The sequence below is a fragment of the Dioscorea cayenensis genome, chromosome 2 (assembly GCF_009730915.1).
Source record: "Dioscorea cayenensis subsp. rotundata cultivar TDr96_F1 chromosome 2, TDr96_F1_v2_PseudoChromosome.rev07_lg8_w22 25.fasta, whole genome shotgun sequence".
Lineage (NCBI taxonomy): Eukaryota > Viridiplantae > Streptophyta > Magnoliopsida > Dioscoreales > Dioscoreaceae > Dioscorea > Dioscorea cayenensis.
Window position 1 is genome coordinate 7,709,018 of NC_052472.1, and position 12,504 is coordinate 7,721,521.

Here is a 12,504-nt window from a genome sequence, read left to right on the forward strand (position 1 = left end):
AAGGGTTAGGTCTATAATTATAGGCGATTTATCACTTGGAATCCCTAGAGCTCATTGCAACTTTATTCGAGTGCGAGGTTGAGAGGTTATTTAATCTCTCCTCCGGGACATGAATAGAGTTAGGCATAGATTGACCTTAGATTTGGGACTATGTATGTAAGGTTTCCACGACTCACCATTGCATTGATTATGAAGCATAATAGAGAGTTCTTGCACTTTAAAGCGATTTTTCCTAGGTGAGCGTCATCCAGAATTACCCCATCTTTATCGATTGCCTTACCCTTTTTCTTTATTCTTACTCTCTCACTTGTTTCTTTTATTATTGAGAATTGAATCAATTTCACACTAATCACTATTGATTTTCCACATAGCTAAGAACCAAATTAAGTATTTTTCATTCCCTTGCACTTGCGGTACACACACGCATATTCGGACGTGTCAAGGACTTTCCACAAGACCATGGACACGACCATCGAGGGGGTTTCGTTATGGATTCATTGCTTTTACATTCGATTTCTTTGATTGTACTTAGCTCCATGGAGAGCTAAACCCCTAGTGGGTACTTGGGTGATTGTGAACCCTAGGATGTATTCGTTTCATTGAACTTCTTTATTATGCTTTCAATAAATTGATGCTTATTGTGAGTTCCAACCTTGAATGCTTGATTGTATGAATATTTCCCCTAGAGTGACACTAGGGTTGAGAGTTCTTGTTGGTAACCTTGTGAGTGAGTGACACACCACGAGCGTTAGACAAAAGCTCAGGTTAGAGAGGGTTGAGAGGGTGAGTCGAGGAGGTGCAGGAGCGTCCCCTTTCCCCTCTGATGTGATAGATTCTACCTCCGTTCCTCCCGAGTTCTTTGCGGCCATAATAGAGTGAATGGTCTAAGGGATGAACCTCCGCTGGGGACCTAGTTGCGCGTGCAATGGAGTGAAGCGTTGAGGTGATCTTAGTATCTAGGGGCTTAATTGTGGCTAGGGACCTTCACTCCGGACTAAAGGGTTAGGTCTAAATCTAAGAAGAGATTTATCACTTGGAATCCCTAGAGCTCATTGCAACTCTATGCGAGTGCGAGGTGTTGAGATTGTTTGATTTCTCCTCCGGGACATGTATAGAGTTAGGCATAGTTGACCTTAGATTTGGGACTATGTATGTAAGGATTTCCACGACTCACCATTGCATTGATTAGGAAGCATAATAGAGAGTTCTTGCACTTGAAGCGATTATCCTAGGTGAAGCATCATCCGAGTACCCCATCTTTATCGATTGCCTTGCCTCCTCCTTACTTTTGCTCTCTTACTTGTTGCTTTTAATTTTTGAGAATTGAATCTTTACCACACTTATCATTGTTGATACTTCACATAGCTAAAAATCGAATTAAGTGTCTTTACTCCCAACTCCCTGTGGATTCGACCCCGCTCACCCGGGATTATTACTTCGACAAGCCCGTCCACTTGCGGGATATAAGCAAGTGGATCTTGTCAAGTTTTTGGCATCTGTGCCGGGAGCTAGGCGTTTAGAGATACTTTGCACTTTTGTTTTTCTTAGCTATTTACCCTTCATTCTATTTCACATCTCTTCTCTATCACTCGTTCTTATTTGTTTTTATTATTTCACACTTTCTTATTCTTCCATCATTCTCATTTCTTTTTCTTTTGTCATGTTTTTACTTTTTTTCTTGCAACAATTTTTAAATGATGATTGACCCGAGTCATTGCTCTATATTTGCAGGTCGAAGCTCTCAGTAAAAAAGTTGATAGAATTGTTACTTCACGACAACAAAACATTCCATGTTACAACGTATATCATCCAACTGAAGTGGGCTACCCAAACGTATTATGGGATAATGGTGAACAACATTGGGAGGCACCTCAAGAGGAATGTCAAACGGGTGAGATACTCCGAGAGGATGCATTTTCGGGTTACAAAGAGTATTAGCTAACTTTATTGAAGCATCCGATGTCTCGCGTCCAAAAATATGGAGACCACACGAAGATGTCATGAAGCCTCCTATAAAAACCTTGAGCATCAACTAGGAGGGATACTTTACACACTCTCCAGGGGAACAACAAGTATTTGAGCAAGCAAGTCAAGTTCCTTATAGAGAAGATGTGGTAGTGAATGACAATGAAGAAGTGGGGGCGGAACGAGTATGATGTTGTCGAGATTGAGAGGATACAAGAAGAACCGTTCATTCAATGTGATAATTGTTTGAGTGGGCAGTATGTTTGTGAGCAAGAAATGGTGCAAGGAGAGTTGGTTAAGACATATTGCTTTCAAGTTGAAATGAAAGAAGACGCAAATCCTAAGGTAATGGAGCAAGCATCTCTCTTTGGGATTAATCAACTCATAAATTGCAAGAAAGAGATTTTGGGTTTGGAAGAAGACGTGGGTAGGAGATTGAAGCCATCCAATGACCCACCTGTGCTAAGCTTGGACAATTCCCAACCCAAATTGTTTCCTTGGAGGCCAAAGGTAAGATGGTTGGACTCTCCAACAAATATTCCACCCCGGCAAGCAAATTTTTGGTTTAATGGAAGTAGCTATGCAATGTCTAGTCGGGAGGAACATACTCTTTTCAAGCCTCCAAAAGGTAAAGAAGAGGTACGTCAAGCTTAGTGACGTAAAACAAGCGCTTCTTGGGAGGCAACCCAAGCAATTACTGTTTTCCTAGTTTTTAGTTTAGTGTTTGCATGAATAAGAGCTTGAATGTTGGTGTTTTGATTCTTATAGGCCATTGCTATGCTTTTCTTGTGGACCGTTGGTGTTATCTCGTGCTTTCATGTGTTTTGGTGAAGTTTTGGTCATTTGAGCTATTTCACATGTTTTTCACTGATAAAACTTACATATTAGGGCAGGCTCTGAGTGTGTAAACATGTTAAAAATTTCGCAGCAGCTCGCAGAATTTTCTAAGGCATCGAGAGAAAACACAGGCGTGTTGAATTTCCCACGCCCGTGGATTTGCACTGCGAGCTCATCCAGAGAAAGCGCAGGCGTGCGGTCGCCCTTGTGAATGACCATCGCGACTCGCCACGCCTCGTGGGTAATTTCTACGCAGGCGTGGAATTCCCTCGAGTTGGGCGGTTTATCCCAAGAGCACACAGTGGCGTGGACTCGCACTGTGAAGCACTTATGAACTCACACACTGCAGGGTGGGTAATCTTCGCCGCCCGTGCGGAATCTATCGCAGAGGATCTCTCCATCCCGAGAGAGATAGGGCGTGCGTTTGCCCACGTGAGTTGAGACTGTGAATGTCCACGCCCGTGTGGAATTTTTCGCATGGGCGTGGGTCTTAGAGAATTTTTCTCGGGTTGCATGGAGAGTCCACAGGGCGTCGCGCCCACGTGGGTCGAGCGCACGGGCGTGGGTAATTTCCACGCGCCCATGTGGATTCTGAGATATGCTAGAACCGCAGGTTTTCTTTAAAATCTTTTCGGGTTTCTTCATCTTTTCACCCTCATACATTTTGAGAACATATCTTTGCTCTCTCCTGACCTCTCACCGTCGTTTTAGAGGGTTGTTAATTGAGTTTTCCGGCCGTTTTCTAGTCTTTCATTCTCATTTTGTTGGTAAGCTTCTCTTTCTCTTTTCTTTGCCAATCTTCATTTATTTTGCAGCACTAGCGTCATCTTCACCAGCAACGGAAACAGATGTACTAGCTATTAACATCGACAATTGAGGCGTCTTTACCTTCTTTCTTCTTATTTTTCGCATTTTATTTTCTGCATTTTATTTTGGATTTGTATACTCAGAAAGGATTTTCCTTCTGAGTTTATTTTCATTTTGTTGGCTCGAGTTGTATTCATTGCTCTATCTTTTGTATACTCGAGTTGTTTTTGTTTTATTGAGCTTCACTGAACCCCCTAGTGTATGCGTGTAGATGATCTTGTCATCATGGGAATTGAGACTTTGTCATGGGCACGGCCAAGGTGCTTCGGCACTTGCCCGTGTGAGCTTCACAACCCGTTGGAACATTACTCCCAAGGAATTAGCTTCATCAAACGCAACACTAGGAGTCAAGTGAGTATTGTTTTGATTGCTTCTCCCACATCTATTTTTGAATGATATATTTTGAGTGAGCTTGCATGTGTACATTGAGGATAATGTACAACTTAAGTGTGGGGGGAAGTTTCATAGTGCACACATCTTTTCTATTGTTCTTGATTGTTATATGCTCACATAGGCAATGGCGGTTCACCTTAGTTGCAATGATTGTATTCTTGAGTTTAGGAGAATTTCTAACATTGAATGTTTTCATGCTCTGGTTCTTGCTTGAATTTCTAGGAATTTTTGCCCGATTTACACTTAGTGCACTACTCACTCTTTAACTCTATTGGAAACTCATGTTCGATGTTAAAGGGACTAGTTAGGTTTATTTTCTTGTGCTAATTCTAAGAAAAAATGAAAAGAAGGAACAAAATAGTTTTATTGTTTATTTGTATTTGTTGGGTGGAAAGAGCTACCACCTATGAAATATGAAGCTACTCTCACAAGTCGGATACTAGTTATTCACTAATGAGAGAAAGACCTATCTCATAGGATGAGTGAAAGCTACCACTCTGGTAGAAAGAGCTACCGCCTCGAAAGTGTGAAAGCCACCTTAGGGGCCGCTTGGGAAAGGGCTACCTTAGAGGATGTGTGAAGCTACTATCATTTTTGAAATGTTTGTTGTTTTCTTGTTGTAGATAAATAAGTCCCTTATACTTAGAGCTTTGAGGAGTATACTTTGGGTTGACTTGAGTGAGTTCACACACTTACACAATTTCGGGTTTGTTGTCTTTTTTTTATTCAAGTTTTTAGCTAGAGCATTGATTTTTCGTATTTAGTGTTGAAATTTCCCTTTCTTATAGAATGCTCTCTTTGTATGCTTTGGTGAACCTAAGGCCAAGAACTTCCAATATTTCCTTCATCCATGCGCATAACATTTTAATGTTTGCATGAGGACAAGCAAAAGCTTAAGTGTGGGGGAGTTAGATAAGTGCTTGTGCGATACGAATGCGAAGCGTTCATTCCTTATGTTGATCATTACTTTCTCGGGTTTTTACACTAATATGTGTGTTTTTATGTTACTTTTATGCAGGTAGGTTTGTGAGGCCGAGTATGAAGCAAATAGGCCAATGTGGATTATAATGCACCAATTTTGGAGGAAATCTTGCTAAGGTTCAAACGCGAAGACATAGGTCAGGTGTGAGATGCCAGAGTGTGTGCCAACCTCCTCGTATTCGAGAGGGCACATCCATTTGGAGGGGCACAAAGGCAGTCACATTCGAGCATTCTGACTTATGCACATAGAACAAGAGCTCCACCAACGTGTACACCATTGAAGAAGCAAGTGATCCACAACGTGAACGTGTGCTCGTTTGCGTTACCCCGATGAAAGTATGGAATTCGGGAGTATTTCTGGCAGAGTACTGTAGCATGTTACTGCAGCGTATCGCTGACGGAAATTACTGTAGCAGTTACTGTTCACAGCCGACCGAAAATCGTAGAAACAGAAAATCCACACGAGCGTGTGGAAATTATCCACGGCCGTGTAAAAATTCCACACGGGCGTGTGTACCATCCACGCCCGTGTAGTCGCCCGATTCTAGCCCTATTTAAAGCTGATTCAGCCCTGATTTTGGCATTCTTTTCTCCATCTTTTCCCTAACTTGCGAGAGGGGTTCGGCTATTGCTTCGAGGGGTATTGGCCAAGGTTTTGGAGAGGTTTCACGGCTCCGACATTGTGATTCCATTAGGAAGAAGGTTGGTAGGGGAGCTTCGATCGAGGCGTATCCTATACCGGATGAAGGAATCCTTGGACGACGAGTAGAGGACTTTCCACAATACCATCGACACGACTATCGAGGGGTTTTCTTTATAGATTCATTGCTTTTACATTCGATTTCTTTGATTGTACTTAGCTCCATGGAGAGCTAAACCCCTAGTGGGTACTTGGGTGATTGTGAACCCTAGGATGTATTCGTTTCATTGAACTTCTTTATTATGCTTTCAATAAATTGATGCTTATTGTGAGTTCCAACCTTGAATGCTTGATTATATGAACATTTCCCCTAGAGTGACACTAGGGTTGAGAGTTATTGTTGGTGACCTCGTGAGTGAGTGACACACAACGAGCGTTAGACAAAGCTAGGTTGGAGAGCGTTGAGAGGGTGAGTTGAGAGGTACAGGAGCGTCCCCTTTCCCCTCTGATGTGATAGATTCTACCTCCGTTCCTCGAGTTCTTTGAGGCCATAATAGTGTGAATGGTCTAAGGGATGAACCTCCGCTGGGGCCTAGTTGAGCGTGCAATGGAGTGAAGCGTTGAGGTGATCTTAGTATCTAGGGCTTAATTGTGGCTAGGGACCTTCCGCCTGGACTAAAGGGTTAGGTCTAAATCTAAGAAGAGATTTATCACTTGGAATCCCTAGAGCTCATTGCAACTCTATGCGAGTGCGAGGTGTTGAGATTGTTTGATTTCTTCTCCGGGACATGTATAGAGTTAGGCATAGCTGACCTTAGATTTGGGACTATGTATGTAAGGATTTCCACGACTCACCATTGCATTGATTAGGAAGCATAATAGAGAGTTCTTGCACTTGAAGCGATTATCCTAGGTGAAGCATCATCCGAGTACCCCATCTTTATCGATTGCCTTGCCTCCTCCTTACTTTTGCTCTCTTACTTGTTGCTTTTAATTTTTGAGAATTGAATCTTTACCACACTTATCATTGTTGATACTTCACATAGCTAAAAATCGAATTAAGTGTCTTTACTCCCAACTCCCTGTGGATTCGACCCCGCTCACCCGGGATTATTACTTCGACAAGCCCGTCCACTTGCGGGATATAAGCAAGGGGATCTTGTCAAGCTCATTGCAACCCTATGCGAGTGCGAGGTGTTGAGATTATTCGATTTCTCCTCCGAGATATGTATAGATTTAGGCATAGTTGACCTTAGATTTGGGACTATGTAATTAAGGATTTCCATGACTCACCATTGCATTGATTAGGAAGCATAATAGAGGGTTCTTGCACTTGAAACAATTATCCTAAGTGGAGCATTTTCCGGGTACCCCATCTTTATCGATTGCCTTACCCCTCCTTCTTAACTTTTGCTCTCTTACTTGTTGCTTTTACTGTTGAGAATTGAATCATTATCACACTCATTATCATTGATCTTTTACATAGCTAAGAATCGAATTAAGTATTTTTATTCCCTACTCCCTGTGGATTCGATACCCACTCACCCGGGATTATTACTTCGACAAACCCGTGCACTTGCGGGATATACGCAAGGGGTTCTTGTCAAGTTTTTGGCGCCGTTGCCGGGGAGCTAGGCATTTAGAGATACTTTGCACTTTGTTTTCTTAGCTATTTCACCACACATTCTATTTCACATCTTCTTATTCTATCATCGTTCTGATTTTCTTTTTCTTTCTTTTTGGTGCAGCTCCAGGTTATGACCCAAGGGAATCCATCAATATTGATTGAAGGAGACCCTGAGCTTGAACGTACACTTAGAAGAAAAGGGAAAGAACCTGTGCAAGAACAGCATAATTCAGTTGATTTGGAAGGAGAGGAATTTGAAAACATGGCAGAACAGAATGAGTAACATCGAACACTATCCGACTATGCCAGACCTTCAGTGTTGGGGACACAATCGAGTATTGTGCGTCCCCCGATTACAGCTCAGAATTTTGGGCTGAAGCCAGCATTCATCAATATGTTACAGCAGTCTGCACAATTCAACGGTTTGGCCGATGAGGATCCAAACATACACATAGAGAGCTTTCTTAAGGTGTGCGATATACTGAAGATAAATGGGGTGACGGATGATGCTATCAAATTGAGAGCCTTCCCATTTTCCTTGAAGGGGAGAGCGAAGCAGTGGCTACAGTCATTACCTAGAGCATCAATCACTACATGGGAGGAGATGGTAGAAGCTTTTCTAGACCGTTATTTTCCTCCCAGAAAATCAGCAAAGCTTAGGAATGAGATCTCGTCCTTTGTTCAGTTGGAATTGGAGTCTCTATTCGAGACATGGGAAAGGTTCAAAGAGCTCCTGAGAAAGTGTCCGCAACACGGATTCCCGGAGTGGATGATTGTTCAAACCTTTTACAATGGTTTGAACCCGAGTACAAGGCAACTCTTGGATGCGGCAGCAGGAGGTACCTTAGGTAGCAAAACTCCCGATGAGGCTCGTCAATTAATTGAGGAAATGGGGTTAAATAGCTACCAATGGAATTCTAGGGAGAAGAAAAAGGTGGCCGGTCTCCATGAAATTGATGCGGTAACCTCATTGGCGGCGCAAGTAGAGAGTCTTAGTAAGAAGCTAGATCTCATAGCTTCGAATAGAGTTGCGGTCGTGACCAATTGCACTGGTTGTGGTGGAGGACATGCTCCCTCCGATTGCCTGATCGTTATTGGTGATGTTTCTTCAGTGGAAAACATTGACTTTGTAGGTAATGGCATGAGACCTCAAGGGAACCCATATAGCAATACTTACAATTCAGGTTGGAAGAATCATCCCAACTTTTCATGGAGTAATCAAGGACCACAAAAGGCCATGGGGCCACCTGGTTTCCAACAACAACAACAAGCCACTCAAGTGGAAAACAGAATTTCAGGCTCGGAAACCCGAATGATGGATTTAGAGAAGCACTTGGCTAGATTTGTTCAATCTGCAAATACACAGTTAAATTAGTTAAGGCTACACTTCGCAACCACACCGCCTCTTTGTACAACCTTGAAAATCAGGTGGGGCAAATTGCGAAGTCTCTCTCCGAAAGGCCACATGGAAGTTTACCAAGCAATACGGAAACCAACCCTAGAGAACATGTGAAGGTGATCACTTTGAGAAGTGGTGGTGAGGTTGAAGGGAGGCTTCCGAGTGAGAAGCCGAAAGAACACACACCCGAGGTTGTAGAGGTTGAGGATGGAGCAAAGAAAGAGAAAGAGGTGGCATCCCCACCTTTCAAGCCAAGAATCCCTTATCCCTCTAGATTGAAGAATGACCAAGGGGATGAACAGTATAAGAAGTTCCTGAGTTTATTCAAGCAACTCCACATCAACATTCCTTTTGTAGAGGCATTAGCTCAAATGCCTAAGTATGCGAAGTTCCTGAAAGACTTGTTGACTAATAAGAGGAAGTTGGAGGAGAGTGCTTCAGTGGTGCTAGATGCTTCATGCTCGCCGGTGCTGCAAAAGAACATGCCGAACAAGAAGAAAGACCTGGGAAGGTTCATCATTCCGTGTAACATCGGTAACTTAGGTGAGGAAATGGCACTGGCGGATTCAGTGGCAAGTATCAACATGATGCCATACACTTTCTTCCAAACTCTAGGCTTGGGAGAGCCTAGGCCTACTCGGATGACTTTACAATTGGCGGACCGAACGGTGCGACATCCAAGAGGTATCATTGAAGACGTGCTTGTCAAGGTGGACAAGTACATTTTTCCGGTTGACTTTGTAGTGCTAGACGTCGATGAGGATGCAGATGTATCCTTGATACTTGGAAGACCATTTTTGCGGACTTCCAAAGCATTGATTGACATGGACAGCGGAGAACTCACACTGAGAGTTGGAGATGACAAGCTCACATACAGCCTTGCTGAAGCCATGCGGCATTCTCTTCATTTTGATGACACTTTATACTTTATAGACACTACTGATGAGCTTGTTGATGAATACATGCAGGAAATGTTCAATCCGGATCCGTATAACGGTTTGTTCGACCAAGAGGAAGGACATGAAGATGTAATGATGCTTGGGTCGACGGATGAAGTATCATCTACCACGGGGATCTTGAAGAAGGTGCTCCGGATAATGAAGAGGGCTAGAAAACGCCACCGGAAATGCTCCAAGGCTGTTAGAGATGTACATGAGCCAAAAAAGTTGGATGAACCATTGATAGGTGGTCCGAAGCCCAATAATGCACACTCTACCCTCAAGAGACTTTGCACATCATGTTTCCAAGCCATGGGTAAGAGGGCGACTTTCATTCATGAACCCCCGTGAGGTGAGACAAGATACGTTAAGCTAAGTGATATTAAACAAGCGCTTCTTGGGAGGCAACCTAAGTGTTTACTGTTTTTCTTATTCTTTAGTTTAGCTGTTTGCTTGAATAAATTGTTAAGTGTTGGTGTCTTAATCTATTAGATGCTTGTGCTGAGATTTCCTTGTGATCTTTGAATTTTAATCGTGTGTTTTCATGTAGAATTGGCGAAGTTTGGTCATTTGAGCTCTATTTCATATTTTTCACTGGTAAAATTTGCATAATAGGGCAGGCTCTGAGTGTGTAAACATGTTCAGAAATTTTCTACAGAGCCTGCAGATTTTTCTAAGTCATCCAGAGGAAACACACGGGCTTGTGGAATTTCTGTACACCCGTGGATTTGCATTGCAAGCTCATCCAGAGAAGGTACAGGGGCATGCGGCTACCCCTGTGAATGACCATGCGACTGTCACACGTCCATGGGTAATTTTCGCACGGGCGTCTGAATTCCTGCAGAGTTGGGCAGATTTTCCTGAGAGCACGCAGGGGCGTGGACTCGCCCTGGTGAGCGACCTTGTGAACCACACACGGGCGTGGGTAATTTTCGCACGCCCATGTAAAACTCTGCAGAGGAGTTCTCTCCATCCCGAGAAGACACAGGGGCGTGCGGCTGCCCCTGTGAGTTTGGCATGTGAATGTCCACGCCCGTGGGAAATTCCCGCACAGGCGTGTGAAACAGTTAGTATTTTTCTCGGATGTCAAGGGAAGCCACAGTCGGCGTGGGGCTGCCCCTATGGGCCGGGGGCACGGGCGTGGATATTTTCCGCACGCCCATGCGAGAGAAGTCAGAGTCAAAGGAGCGTTTTCCCAAAAAAGCACAGGGGCGTGCGCACACCCCTGTAGCTCTTTTGAAGTGAGGCGCACGGGCGTGGGGAATTTCCACACACCCGTGTGGATGCACAGAATGCCAAAAGTCATGGGCTCTGTTTAAAAGAGGATAGTTCCTCTCCCTCTTCATGACTTCTATTCGCCTGAAAACACTCTCACAGTATTCTCCGAGTTCAGAGTGCTAATTTGGTGGGATTTTAGTGAAGTTTTCAGACCGGTTCTTCATTTTCTCACTCCATCGCGTCGGTAAGTTTTTTTTTTTTTTATCATCTTCTTTGCCAATTCATGGTTTCTATCGATTAACCTGGTTAATAATGCTTCATTTCTTCAATTGGAAAGATGATTTATGTTTAGAACGAAGTTAGAAGTACTAGTAAGTTGTATTTTTGGATTATTGAAGCGTGGTCGTGCGGTTCTCACGCCTCGTGGATCCACACGGGCGTGCGGAAATTCCACATGACCGTGTGGATTTCTGCAGCATTGGTTTATCAACTTGTTTGATCAATTTCGTTTAAATCTTGCAGATTATGGCACCTAGCTCAAAGAATCAAGCTGATAAGAGACCACGTGAGTCATCTCTTGAGCCCGAGGGCATGCGGTTTGCAATTCCAGAGCATCAGGTTCACTATGAGCGCCTGTCGAGGCTCCATTTTGGGCAAACTCGATTCTTAGACATGACTATATTGCGAGATCTGCAGTAGGGAGATGAGTTTGCTGATGAGATCGAGGATCTCATTTCAGAAGGTGGTTGGCGGCAGTTGCTGACATTTAGAGAGCCAGCTATCCGAGAGTTTGCACTAGAGGTGCTATCATCATTCGAGTTTAATAGATCGTATGCGAGCTTCGACAGTGTGGACACCATTCAGTTCAGAGTATTTGGACACCACCATAGCGTGAGCATTACGCAGTTTTTAGTACTACTTGGCTTGTATGAGGAGGCATTCACAGATACAGAGGAATATGCACAGTTACCGACTGATTACACTGGAACCTTGACCCCGCAGAGAGCTTACAGAGTGTTATGTGGTCAAGGTCAGTACGAGCCGGGGGTGTCCAAGGCCACGTGCCTTTCCCGACCTGCATATAGATAGTGCTGGTCATGGGTCTCTTGGATTCGATTCGCGGGGCCGAGAAGACGAGTGTACCTGCTCCCCTGAGTCTAGAGACGATGCGGTTGATGGACATGGTCCGCAGGGTTCAGACAAGGGTTTTTGCTTTAGTACTACCAGCTCAAGAGATAGCCGAGGATGAAGGTGATGAAGCCAGAGCATCTCAGCCCGCTCCCGAGCCTCAGCCAACAATGATGGAGACCGAGGCATCTCCATTGGCAGAGGAGCCACCCCCTAGTGCATATGTTTTCACCATCTCGAGCCAATGATCGCTTTGAGAGGCTCGAGAATGCTATAGGGGTGGTCCGAGCTGAGGTTGCCGAGATTAGGGCTACGCAGGCTACTCAGTACACAGAGTTCATGCCGTGTTTCGACGTGTTACAGCAGATTTTAGAGCGAGACATCGCCTCATCATTTGTATTGCGACCGAGGACTCCTCAGGCCCCCTCAGTTCCTCCAGCACCTCCATCCTTGACCCCAGCACTGGTGGACCCACCATGTGCGTCTCAAAGCACCACTGGCCACGAGGGAG

General features: G+C 44.1%; 1 non-coding gene across 1 annotated transcript; it reads right to left on the reverse strand.

Annotated features, from left to right (window-relative positions):
- Positions 1 to 7,962: 7,962 nt before the first annotated feature.
- Positions 7,963 to 8,069, reverse strand: LOC120281127. Its single transcript, XR_005542499.1, has one exon. It is a non-coding gene; the product is annotated as a small nucleolar RNA R71 (small nucleolar RNA).
- Positions 8,070 to 12,504: the final 4,435 nt, after the last annotated feature.